Here is a 14,295-nt window from a genome sequence, read left to right as displayed (position 1 = left end):
TCTGCTTACCATTATCAGACATTTGAGTATATCATCGATAAACATGTCTATTTTAAATATTCCCTGAAGAAAAATCTTCTGGTGCCATTTCATGCAAAAGACTGTTTACTTCTTTTTTCTCTGATTATCTTTTCTTTGTGTCATATCACTGCTGAGAGTAGGAACTATGAATTTCAATACAAAAATCTAAGCATAATACTTAACTGCAGAAAAATCTACCGTATCAGCCAAAGTTCTGTTTCAAAAGAATAACAGTTTTAAACAAACAGGAGTATCATTTCAGAATTATAAATGCCTGTTAGCTGGTATACTTCTTTTAAGAGAAGGAATTCTAAAAAGGGTCTTATCTTGTCAAATATGTCAGAAAGCTTAAGATCCAGCTGCCTTCTAAAAATAGTTTGATCTATTAAGGCAATTTGCATGAAGACTATGAGCTACACTGCCGTTTGGTGTCTGTTTTGTTTCTTTTTTATTGTTGTTTTTTTTTTTTTTCATTTATTTGTTTTGATTTGGATTTGGATTGCTGTTTTTTTTTGTATGTTTGGATTTTTTTTTTTTTTTGCTTTTTTTTTGTTTTATATCTTGTTACAATGAGATCATAGAGGATTTGCAATGTATTATTCATTTAACTTCTAAAGGACTAGACAAGAGGCCACACTTGCTAATTAAATTTTCACTGGATATTCTTAAGCCATTTAAGTAACCCATATTAACATCTATCTGAGTAAATATCAGCTTATCTCTTGATTGCTTCATATTTTCAGATAGCCACTTTCTCTTCCTTATTCAAAAATGCATAAGGACCGTAGACTCAGAAAATGAAGCTGCCATGACATAGCAATTAAATTTTGTGCATAAAGAGGAAAAAAAGAAGGACTTAAAATTCTCCAGTTTCAGCTTCACATAAGCTCCAACAAGCATTTCCTATTAGTATTATCCTATTATCACTAGAGTTACCATAATACATTAATTTGTGTAAAGAATTTTTGCATATGTTGGACATTCTTCCACTTTGGAAGAGTGTTTTTTTCTAATGCCAACTCACAAATTCAAAAGGCCTCATTCACCATTAAAAGTAATTCAAGCATGAAGAAGAGCTTATACTTACAAGCTCCCAGATTTTGATGTTTTTTTTCTAGATCCATCATTTCTTGAATAAGAAAAAACGTTGAATTTCTTGAAATAGTTTAAATACCCTTAGAGGAATACTGTTCAGACTAGTAGTTCATCTTTTTCTATACTTTCATCTAAGATGCTTGCTCCTTCCCAGCTGTTATGTTCTCCCTTGTGTTGACCCAGTTTTGATGAGGTGTTTCAGCCCTGATCGACCTTCTTTTTTTCGACCGACATATCCATATCTTCATCTCCCTCCCAGGAAATTATCATTCTTTTCTTTCAGTAAAGAACTATGCCAATTACAAAAATATATTTTATTTTATAACCAACTGCAGCTTCACTTGTGCTGTCAGACAGCAATTTTTGGGAAAAGGAAGGATGACCTCAGTGGGAATAAGAAAGAACTCGGTGACTCAGACTGTGCATCATTATATAAAATAAACAAGCATACCAAGAATTATGTAGTTTTACACGACTTTATCTTGCGATTCAAATGACAACATAAACCACTTGAGCTTTGGTTTTATTGTTTACGATGCCAGCAGAACACCTCAGCAGAACTCTAGACTCGTGATTCAAAATTGGCCACTATACAAAAACTGTCTAGATGGAAGAATAAGCAAAAAATATGATTCTTCTTTTTATTATTTATCTTAGGGATATGAAATCCACCAGAGTAAAACAGTAAGCCTCTTCATTCTTTATGTAATCCACAGGAGAAGAAAAGCTATATTTTTGTGCAGCTATATAATAATTCTGCTTTGAAGATGCACAGTTATATAAAAGATACCCACAGATTTGTGAAACAGCAAAATAGATGTGACTTTAATGTTTTTAAAAAATCTTCTGAGCAGAGCAGTCTGTGTACTAAGCAAAACACGATAAACTGAATGGAGTGAGTCTGAAATGTAAGCTTATTACTCAGCTTCCCAGTGTGCATATGTCAAAGAGGAGACTCATCTCAAAGGACAGTTGATGCTTTTTGATATCTAGGGATTTTTTTGCCTGATAGAAAGGGTAGAGGTATTTTTTAAGGAAAAAAATTGGAACACGGCAGTCACAAAGCTCACCACTGTTAAAGCATTCCTATCAACTACAATTTTTTGTTTATTGTTTTTAAATTCATTCTCAACTACAGGGAAAAAAAGGTTCTGTCAGATAACTAACTCAGTAACTTTCTTCATAGACATAGTAGTGAATATGACAGGAAATACAAATATTTACCTCTTTAAAATGTTTTGTTTCAGTGTGATCATATTCTCTAAAACTTTCCTTCATTGTTTCTGCAGAGTAACTTTTTTTTAATTGCTGTTTGTGAAACAAACTAAACACACTCATTTTATCAAAATCCAGACTGTCACTCTTTGATATAACCTCATGTATCAAAAATCTGTTTATCTGTTTGATAAGTATAAGGGGTTTTGCTTACTGTAAAATGTAGCCAAGCCAAGTGGAAGCCCAAAGTAGGTAGGTAGGATACACTTACTGCACTGTCATTTGTATGCAGCAGAATCTATTGCTTACTGCTCTTTGACTAACTGGGCACTATTAAATATCAAATAAGGTCATCTGTTATACTCTGTGTTCAGACTTGATTACTGGGGACTTGGTCTCTCTTCATTACTCACCTCTAATCAGCTTTTTCCCATCCTGCAGATATCTACTTCTAAATCTCCAGACAGGAACAACCAGCTGGCAAATGGTGGACAATCTCTGAATTTAAGCAGATTTAGCAAGGCCTTCAGTGAATGATTACAGGGTTTAAGCTAATTGGAAATAAGATTTACAGCGCTTCTTATAACCAATGCTATTCTATACTTGAAAGTAAATATACTGGTATTTCTTAATAATCTCATTTACTTCTGAGTAACTTCTGTAAGTACAGACAGTGCCAATGTAGACTTAAGGCAACACATCAGATTTATTTTTTACTTCATACTGTGTGAGGTTTTGAAAGGTCATTACTCTTAGGTATATCTAATTATATGTATATAATAACAGCAAAGTCTCAATTCACACTAGCTTACATAGGGAGTGCAATTTGGACCAAATGACACTTTCAAATAATAGACTGAACCAAAAATTCTGATTCTTAAAGTTGTTCATTTCTAAGGAAACTCGGTGATTTAATTGTCTCAAGAAAGGGGCTTACTGCAGCTACTAGTAACCACTTGTCAATAATAAAAAATATTATCTGTGATTATTTGGTAAGAGTAGAAAATGGAAGATATATAGCCCTAGGAAATGAATACTCAAGTCTCCAAACAGTTATTTTATTCTCTGCCTTAAGGAAATTTCTGCAAATCTCTGCACCATTTTTGTAGGCTGGAAAGAACAGTTCTTTCTACAAGTGTAAAGCTCTTTTTATCCTGGGAACTGAAATGGAATTTCATCCTCCTTATTATTCCAATTCTTTAATAATTTAAAACAGATCTCTATGTCTTCATGTTCCGGGCTAAGCAGGTGCATAACTTCACTGTTTTATTCCAGTTGCTTTTTTGAGTTTTCATTTTCTTTTGAGCATTTCTTAGATATCCCCTACTCTTCTCATATAACCCTCAGTAGGCTGCATGAAAATTAGTGTTCCAAACAACTTCTGTCTAATATGTTCTATTCTGGTAGTAAGTAAATAAATAAGGCTGGCTCCATTTATTTCAAAAAGTGTTTTAATGAAACTCACTTAGGATCACTGATGAAGATGGTTTATGTTAAAGGTGACAAAAGGCGTTGTATGTTTATTTTCATGGTTCTGATAAAATCACAAACTAGCATGAAAATAAGTTAAAACCTATGACTGGATTTTTTTCATCCCAGCAAGGATAACAGACCAATGTTGTTCCTGGTAGAACATTCATCACTGCTTATATCTACATCCAGGCCCAAACTTATAATACAGGAAATAAGAAGATGCCATCTGCAAACAGCTACCATCAATTAGCCTCACAGTCCTACCAGAGCTAATATGAACAAGCCTGTATCAGCCATGCTTCTATTGCTGCTGAATATCTTTGGTCATTTTAACTTCTTTAGATTATGAATGGAATTGGAATCTGGGTAGGAGAGAAAAGGAAATATTCATCCACTGGCTTCACATGTAATTTAGAGAAGATATGGAAGATGAGACTATAATTCCTTCTCTTACGTTCATGTGTACAGTCATCATTCTGTCATTTTCAATTCAATTTAGTAAGAACTCAGCTTAGCCATGGACTTCATCCCGTACACTGTTCTCATGACATTGTGATGCATGAAGCAGTCAAAAGTAGTGCTCTAAGCAGCCTAATGTTCTTACATATGTAACAGGTCTCAGAGTAGCTAATGAAACTGCAGTTTCTGTATTTCCTAGTGGTTTTCTTTGTTTTTGTTTTGTTTTTTACATGTATTTGTGTTTTCCTTGACCTGGAAAGGCTTTCAGACTTTGAAAGTGACATCAGCTTAAGACTAGCTCAAATAACTCAGAATAAGTAACAGCATCTAAAATACAGTCAAGCGTCTGCCTCTGGAAAATATCACACAACAAAGGAAAAGGAAAAATATGGTTAAAATTACAGCATTATTTCATGCTTGAACTTGAAAACCTTTTGTATTCATCAACTTAAAAACAAAACTTATTTACTGAATTCATCTGTGACAACTAGAGAGCACCTTGGGGTTTTTCGCCAGTATGCATTCTTCTTTCATGCAGACGGTTGATAGCATGGGGAAGACATGGGAAGGATGCTTGCTGGTAACAGTACTAACTTTTGCCATAACCGGTTCTTTGTCATTTCTTTTTCCTGGTTTTATGGATGAAAATGAACATAGGTTACCCTCATAATAGTGAAATGGCATTGCTGGAGCAGAGCAGAAATGAAAAACTGTATGTTTGCTTGTCTGAAGAAGGAATGTTGGATTACATGCATTCTCTCATCCTTGCTTTCCCTTTGCTCTTTATCTTATTTGCATGTATTCTATAAATAAAGACAGGGTGGGGGAAAAAGGTGAAAAAGATTTCCATAAAATTTTTGATCTCTCTAAGAGGAGAAGATCTAATCTGTAGAAATAGCAAATGGTGGTAAGTATGAGACAAATAAAAAACAGTTTTGGTAATGTGGTTTAAAAATTCTGAATGAATAACTGATTGGATACACTGATTTATTCTTTGATGTTCAGACAGAGAATTCTTGTCAGATAAAACTCTCACTCTGGTATTTCCTGAAAATAACTGAACACTCTTCTCAGCCTCTTGGATTTTCCTTCCCACAAAAAGTCATTTAGTATCCATTTTGATTTGTATAACTGACTTCAATTGTTTCTAGGCTTAAATATGGAACCTGAGAGAATGTAATATAAATTATCGATAATACGTTAAGTGGAGTAAAATCTGGAAGAAAGAACAGCACCAGAAGGATTTCAAGAGAAAATGTATATGTAAAGAGGAAGATCAAGAAAATGTACGTGATTCTCAATTTTCTAATTTATACATTGAGCCCACCGGGAAGGCTTTGCTTTATGACTTGAACTAAACAAACATCCTACTCACATGGAATAGCCCTTGTTTTGAACATCTGAAAGCCTGAAAACATCAATTTTAAGGCTAGGAGATGATATCACTTGCGTGACTAGGTGATAGTTATGATAGCATAACTGTAATTTGCCATGTTTAAGATTACGGCATCATATTACTTCTAAAAATCTGAGAAGATACTTTGAGACAACGCACAGAAAGCTTTTTTAATTATTATTTTTATTTTCTATAAAAAAAGCAAGGGATATTCTTTTGGTTTTCTGGGTAGGAAAGGAAATAAGCATGCTTCTCTCTTAGATGATACTTGACTGTGATTTTATGACATATACAAGTATTTGATTCTGCCAGTTGAAAGACAGCTTGCTAGCACATCCTCCTGACTAAGTATAAAAGAGGCTTTTCTCAAACAAGAGGGGGCTTATTACATGAACAATACAGAGGAGAGACAAGATAAAATAACAAAGCGAAAAAATCAATATAAAATAATGCATCTGCTCTTTTAATCAAGACATACAACAGTTGTGTCATCATCACCAGTTAAAAAATCTTATTTTGCTATGGATGTAAACTACCTTTACATTAGAAATAATGTCTTGTTCTGATTGGCTTTGGTAGCTTAGTACATTTGGTATAACTGAGAGCACTCATGGTATAACACCAAGTTTAGAATTCTGCCTTTTGTCAGATAACATTCCAAAAAGGAGAAGAAAAAAGAAAAAAAGAAAAAAAAAAAAAGACAATGATTTAAGTAGGCGCTTAAGCAAATGGTTTATCTGAACACAGTGGCTCAAAAACCTAAAAGAATGCATACTTGCTTCTACTCCACAGTTTTTCTTTAGTATTTCATTTCTTTTGGGAAATAGCTTTGAGGAATCCTGAAAAGATTACCCATAAAATAAAAAGTAGTTAAAAAGTCTTTTTACTCTCAGGTGGAAAGTAAATCTCAAGCCTTCTGATACGTTAAGTGCCTGTTGCAGCTGATGTACTACCAGACATGTATGTCCAAGTTTGGAGAGAGATATACAGAAGAACTCACCCTCATAGTTGGAGGAAGCAATGTAGATCATGCTCATAACAACCATTTCAACTTGACTCAGCCAAGTGTCACTGTACAAGGAAAAGCACAGGAAAGCATGAGTTGTTAGCTGGCAGCATATGACTCCATTACACCACTTTCCATTCAAAGTTACAGACATACCGAGCTGCTCCAATTACAGCAGGGCCAGATGAGCTGGTACCAAGGAAGCACAAGCAGACCTTTGCACTCCCTATGCTGCACATTAGAGAGTCAGTCTGCCAAGCATTCGTGTGGGCTGTATGCCTATCACAGTCTAACAGTGCTTCAGGAAGTTATAAGCTGCCTTTGAATTATTGTGGAGTTCCTTACTCTCAGTCCTAATTTATCAAGCTATACAGTAAACTGTGATAGTTCCCTGTATTCTAATGATTATTGAGCTGATTTCTTTGTGGATGGTAAGTAGAGTTTGGGATCTTATTTGATGGAATTGTGAAAAATTATTGAATGCTTGAGCAGCTAAATCAGTAGCATAGCTAGATCCTTGATCAGCTGCAGTTACCCTCATAACTGTGACTCAGACCCCAAGAAGAAAATTTCAGCTCTGCTCCAGTGCTTGATTGATGAGTGGATTTAATCAAGTTGTCAACTTGCAATGCGTCATTGGGATGGGTGGTTGCTGTAACTGGCTATATATTGAGTAACTATCAGCAGAGACGAGTAGCCAGCTACTTCCCATCTAGCTAGCATATTTACTGTTGGTGAGGAATGGTTGAAGTAACCTCTTGTGATTCAGATACTCCAATATGATCCTGGCATTAGGATCTCTAGTTAAGTCACAAAACATTCCCTTCTGTAGTTTTACTTCTATTAAATGAAAGAATGCGCAGATATTAAGGGCTGGACCACAATTATTTAAAAAAAATTAAAAATGTACTCCTAAATTACTCCATCAAAGTCCTGCTAGACAAGTTAGTGGGAGTTTAATTAAACTCCTGTTTATTTAGGAAAAATGTACATGTCTATCAATTTCAATTGATAATCTCATAAGCAATACTTAGAACACATTGTATGAATGTGTCTCTTTAAGATCTGCGCAATCTGCTTTGGCACCTGATTCACCTTCCCACATACAAATATAAGCTTAATAATAAAGCATTTATGAATAAAATATAAGACAATATTTCTGAAGTTTGCTAGCAGGCCAAAGAATGTTCAATCTTAAAAGCCCAAGCCTTTACTATACTGGAATTAATGCATTAGTATTTTCATCTTCCTGCTCATAGCTTCTCAATATAATCATTGAAACTTGCCCCATGAGAGAAGGAAAAACAACAGTAACCTTCTGGAGCAGGAGACTGGAAACTAAGACAGTTCATGTGATCTCGTAGTTAAATAATTGGCTAAGAGTAAAATAATGAGTATTTAGGATCCAAAACAAAATTCCTGTGTGATTTTTCTGAAAGCTCTTTCAAACCAAACTATGATATTTAGTCTAACGTGTTCCCACATGACTTAATTAGAATTACTTGTGGAGTAAAGCATCATACCTCTTTGTGAATTTGGTAGAAATTTGACTTTCATCCTCCTCTCTGCTTGTCTTTATTTCAACAGAAAGGTAATACAGATACTAACCTGCTTTTAAAAAGTGTTCTTCTATTTACTGCCTCACTTACACTGTTCAGATATTTTAGTGATGGTGTTAACAGTCTTGGTCCAGAGAAGTATATAAACATGTTTCTGGCTTTAAACACACACGCTACCATTAAAATTTATGGCTTACTGAAGTATAAAGTCATTAAATCATGGACAAGCCTATGTGAAATCTGATTGCTACATTTAGCACCTCTGAACTGTGGAGCTCTGGAAATACCTACAGCAGTGCTGGAAGAGTAACAGTCTTGGCCCCACTTCCAGTGGAAATACTTCCAATATATGATCATTTATACTCAATAATTGATAAAGAATCCCCCCAAATATTACTCATTATACAGAAAGTCTTACCTGAATAAGCCTCTAAATATGAAAATAAAGGATGTGAATTCTGTTTAAGGACTACCATCTATTTAATGTCATCTATTTAATGTCTAATGTATTCTAATGGCATCATCTTGCTTTAGAACTGTATCTTTGTGCACTGATTATGAAATGCATAAGGCAGTGACTGCAGGGTATCTCATATATTTAACTCACCATTGTTTTCTCACTGTTCAGAGCGACTGCATATTACTCAAGAACTGTAATGAATATCCTTTCTAAGCAAGTTTTAAAAATATTCTTTAGTCCTAAACTAGCATTAGATTTCTACCCACTTTCTACTGGTATTCAAAAACAGTATCTGAACCTTGATATTTACACCTACTAAATTGCCCATTCTTTTGGCCAACTTCCTAGTTAACAGCTCTTATTTTGAAAAGAATTCCAATTCTTACGATAGGTAAGTCAAGATGATATAACAGGAAACATCTTGTATTTTGTATTTCAAAAATTTCTTCTTGCATGAAAAAGAATGAGTATTCTGGATAAGAAATGTGCCAGCTTTTCTAGACTTATATTATCAGCAGAACACATGGATTCATAGAGTTTTGAACTTCAATAAAGTATTCTACCAGTCAAAATACAATCTGGTACATAATTTATGTGGTATAATGTGACATAGCCACAGGCAGCTTCATATTAGAGTTCAAAAACAATTTGCTTGTTAAATTAGCTAATAATATTTGCAGCAGTATCTGATTAATTAGTCTTCCAATTTATTAGTGATGCTTACAAGGAAAATCAGGAGTAAAGAGTGCTGATTATAAAAAGTATACCTTCAAATTAGCTTCCAGTTAATTATGTGGAGATATTATGTATCTACTAGTATTCAATATCACCACATCACCACGCTGTTGGTAATGCAGAATTCATGACTTCACTCTTCCACCATCAAATCTGTATCAATTAGATCACATCTAAAAACTTTCTGCTATGCAAGACAACTGTTCTCTAGTGAATGGTCAATTGCATTTGAGGGTCTTCGTTTGATGAATGGATTCAAACTGCCTCCCTTAAGTTTTTCTCAGTAAATTAGAGAAGCTTCATTGTATATAATTCTGAATTTTGATTTCTCATCCTCCCCACAAAAAGAAAATAATTCTGCTGGAATGTGCATGCTACAGGACAGTGACTCTGCAAGTAAGAGATGAAAAACACTTTTTTTAAATGGCAATGGAGAGTATTAACATAACTTTACATTGATGCCCTGACAGGGCGTTATGATGCAGTATCACAATGCTGTCACAACAATCAAAGTACAAACATGCACTGAAGTTGCCTCATAAGGTAAAAATCACTACACAGAATCAGGATGTGAATTTGCAGTTATTTCTTAGACTTCATGATTTTTTTTCCTCTATTCAGTGGAAGTACTTGCTTTCCTCTCTCACTGAGTCTCCATAGCTGCTAAGAGAGCTGACTCACTCTCCTTCCTATATTACTAGCTTGCAATCCAGCTGTGACATCCCCATGAAGAGAAGCCTAAGATCCAGCTCACCAGAACACTTGCAGAAATTTAGAACTCCCTGAGCTCCAAGTATAGCTAGAAAATGTGTACTTCAAAACAATACATTTAACCAAGTCCTGTAAATAATGAAGTAATGCTATCTAATGTTCCACATCTGTTTGAATGGCTTTTCCTTGTTTCTGTTCCCTGGATTTTAAGATAACAGAAAAAGGACCTTGTATTTCTTTCCTAATAAAAAGGTTAAAAGTTGGTCTACAATTCATAGAATTCAAATATGCTTCTCTGAAAAACAAGTAATCAAATACATATTAGGGCTTATCAGAGGACTTCACTATTTAAAGAACAAACTTCTTTGAGCAGGAGTTGGATCTCAGGCATTTAGGACCACATTCAAAAGATTTCCCCAGAAAAAAATGACAAACTATCAACTACGTAATGGCATGTACTTTTTGTCCTAAATCGAGGAACACGGATATCTTCAAAACTTCCCTTGTGATCCATCACTTCCACTGGACACATACTCTGTCTATATGACTACTATAAATACAACACATGAAACAGAAAAACAGACTAAAATTGATAGCTGACTGGCAGAATCAAGGGATTAAGTATTTAAAGAATTATATTTTCTGTTGAAACATCCAAAATAATAGAAAAACAGACATACTTCCAAAGCTTTCATTGCCACCGCTGGATTTATCTTCATTCTGCATCAAGGGACTGTTGTCTGAAAGAACTCTGCTTGCCAGTCTGCATCGCTCAGCAGAAAGTAGGTTGAGTGTGAAAAGCAAGAGCTCCCAGGAGGAGAAATCATCCAGCTATCCTGATCACGTTCAAAAATATTTTGGTAGTTTAACAAACTAAGTGTTTTTTACAGTTAAATTTACTGCTGTGCTGATTACCCACGTTTGGGTTAAAAGCAGGGACTTCATTTTAAAATGGGGGAAATAATATTTTGTCATGAAACTTAAACCGCTATAGCGACTGGTTTAAAATTCCCTGACTTTTTCTTGGCAATTTATTTTTTTTATTTCTTGGATTTCAGTACTGCTCTATCCTGTTTAACACCTCCAATTTCTCTCTCTCCTACTTCATTTCGTTTCATCTCATTTCATTTTTAGATTTATAGCAGTTAAAATAAGTGAAAAGGACCTGTCCAACCAGTAGCTCACTTCAAGCAATTCCAAGCTCCTTTCTGCTATTAATAAAAGGGAGAAGAGCCTTTAAAAAGCAATAAGACGCCCATTTTGGCACAAATGTCACTGAAACTGCAAATCTGGATACTATTTTAGACATGACACTCCTTAATTTTCCAATAAGATATGCTGGTTCACAAACCAATATAACTAATAACACAAAGGATAAAAAAAATGGCTACAGCTTCATGGGTTTTACCGCTTGTTTTTACTCTGACAAATCCAATGCAACTATTACCTATGTATTCTATTACAAAAGAAAATATTACCTGATATTTATGACAAACTGTACTAAATATTTTCCATAGCCCTATTCAAACATACAATACTTTAAGTGCTGTCTAGTATGGAGTAATTTTCACAGATGCCATCTTAGGCAAAACCCACAGGAGGCCTGGGACAAATCTTAATTTTGCTTTAACCATGCCTAATGGAAGGTCAACACCACGTGACAATAATGAACCACCCCAATGATACAAATTTATTTAAATTATCTCATATTTTCTGGTGAAAATATCAATCCCATAATGTCACTGATGGCTTTTTTAATGAATGTAGATTAAAACTCCGTTAATCTGTTTCAAAATATTATTTCATAGTATTTTTCCTTTGTCTTGGAGCCTGGGAAGGTGAATGGCAATCTGCTTGCAAGATGAGGTTTTACAGTCTTCCTGAAGAATGTTTTCCCAGGAAAAGAGTGGAAACTGCAGTGAATTGTAAGTGAATCTCATTTCTGTAACTTTTAGTACAGCTGCTGTTTTAATTTTGTTCGTGCCCTTAAATCTAAAGTCCACACTAGCAAGTTCTAGGCCAGGCAGTTTATTTAGGGGTCTCATGAAGACTGCTAAAAGGAAACTTATCTTTTGATTGACTTGGTTATAACCAAGAGATATGCCTAAGAACCGAAAGCAGCTGCTTTGATGACACTATTGAATAAGAATCTCTTTCTAAATCTCATGTAAACAACCTCAGACAAAGAAAAGAAGGATCATGGTCCGTTAACTCTAGGCCATCTGAGTAAATCATAACTGCTAAAAGCATTTGCAGCTGAAGCTGAGAAGAAAAAAGAAGTAACACAGGTATGTTGTGAAGACACCAAGCTGATGTGTTTATACTCTGTTTATTTCCCTTGATCTGCTACAATTTAAAAATAATAATAAAAAAGCTTCAGTCTGTCTGCAGTAATTCAACAGTGACATTTCTCTTCTACTCACTTTTAATATGTTTCTCCTGATGCTGTCTTGGAAAATTACAGGCTGATTTGAATGAATGCATGAATTTTCCACTGTTTTTCATAGCAAAACTTGAAATGTTCTATTTGTCTTCAAGAATGTTATTTCTGCAGCAAACTGAAAAAAATTAGCATTTAAATGAAGATGTTGTTAAATTCTGTCAGAGAGAAAATAATGAGAACTATTAGTAAAAAATATGCACAATTTTTTACTCTGTTGAGATATGATATAGATCTTACAGTCTATGTTAGTGAGAAGCTGAATCTATTAAGTTACAACCCAAACTCAGGGAAACTGAGCATTTCTAACTGCTGTATATTCTTCTGAGTGACCATCATTCAGAAAGCAATTAATTTATTTTGTGCATTTAGCATGTGTATTTTCAAGTAAACAGTAAAATTTTGGTCAGTCCTTCTCTCTAAATTGGAGAGGTATGGATTTGAAAGACAGACTGATGGATTAAGTACTAGTTGGCTGGTCAGAGCAAAACGGCTGTGATCAGTGGTTCTACGTCTGGGTGGAGGCTGCTCGTAAGTGGTGTCTGCCAAGGGTCAGTCCTGGGACCAATGCTCTTCAACATCTTTATCAATGACATAGACAATGGTTTTAAATTAAGACAGGGAATGTTTAGGTTAGATATTAGGAAGAAGTTTTTCACTCAGAGGGTGAAACATTTTCTGAATCCACTGCTTCTGAAAGTATTTAATGGCTGAAAAAATTACTGTTAAGAATATAAAAGTAACTTAACTTAAAAAAAAAATAATATGTATTAATATTAATGTTCTTGATAAATGGTTACATATCAAATCAACGCTGTTTCTAAGTAATTTGATTTATAGAAAAAGGGAAAATGTATTATAGAACAATCTTTCACCTTACAAAAAAAGCAACTAAATTTGAATGCCCAGTTAGTAACCTAATTAATTCTAACATGCAATGACAGGTTTAAATAAGTGGACAGAATTGTTAAAATGCTATTGTCGCTAGATGAAAATATTTGTTTATACTCTTTAAATTCAGTAATATTATAAATACAGCTTGTAAATTGGAAGGTTCTGAAAACAGGTTTTATAGAGGAAGATCAAGAGATGAATGAAATGTGTGTTTCTTCTGAAAGATGAATGGTTCAGTATCACTATCTTCTGAGGTTTTGTCAGTACTATTCAAACCATTAAGTATAAATTATTGATTTTTTAAGGCAATTACACTATTTTAAACAAGATTTCAGAAGCCATCTACACTACTTCCATTAATTTGCATAGAAGAAAATTGGACCTTGAAACCCTCCTTAATTTTGCAGTGCTTTAGTGGCACCACTACAGAGTATCACTACAGTGTAACTCAAAAACAGAAGATCCCTAGTCCCTAGTCCCTAGTAGTTACGTGCTTAGTATCCAATTTAGACTTCTTCTAAAAAAAATCTCCTTTGCAAAAGGGAATTATTTCCTCTAAAAATATTTTCCTCAGAAGTTAATTTCTTTTACTTGCAGAGCTTTAACCATATCTTAGAACAAATTTCTTGTGAAAGATTCAACTGGCAACCATGTATTAAAATGCATTTTTAACAAAGAAATACGCAAGAGCTCCAGACTCCTGGATGGACTTATCAGAAACTTAAACTATTTCAAGACACGATAATTCTGCTTGGACAAGATGTTCTCCATCTATCTGTGCATTTTACTCAATCCAAAAACTGGGGCAGGGGTTTTTGAGTTTGGTTTGGT

This window comes from Excalfactoria chinensis, chromosome 4 (assembly GCF_039878825.1).
Source record: "Excalfactoria chinensis isolate bCotChi1 chromosome 4, bCotChi1.hap2, whole genome shotgun sequence".
Lineage (NCBI taxonomy): Eukaryota > Metazoa > Chordata > Aves > Galliformes > Phasianidae > Excalfactoria > Excalfactoria chinensis.
Note: the sequence above shows the minus strand (reverse complement) of the source record.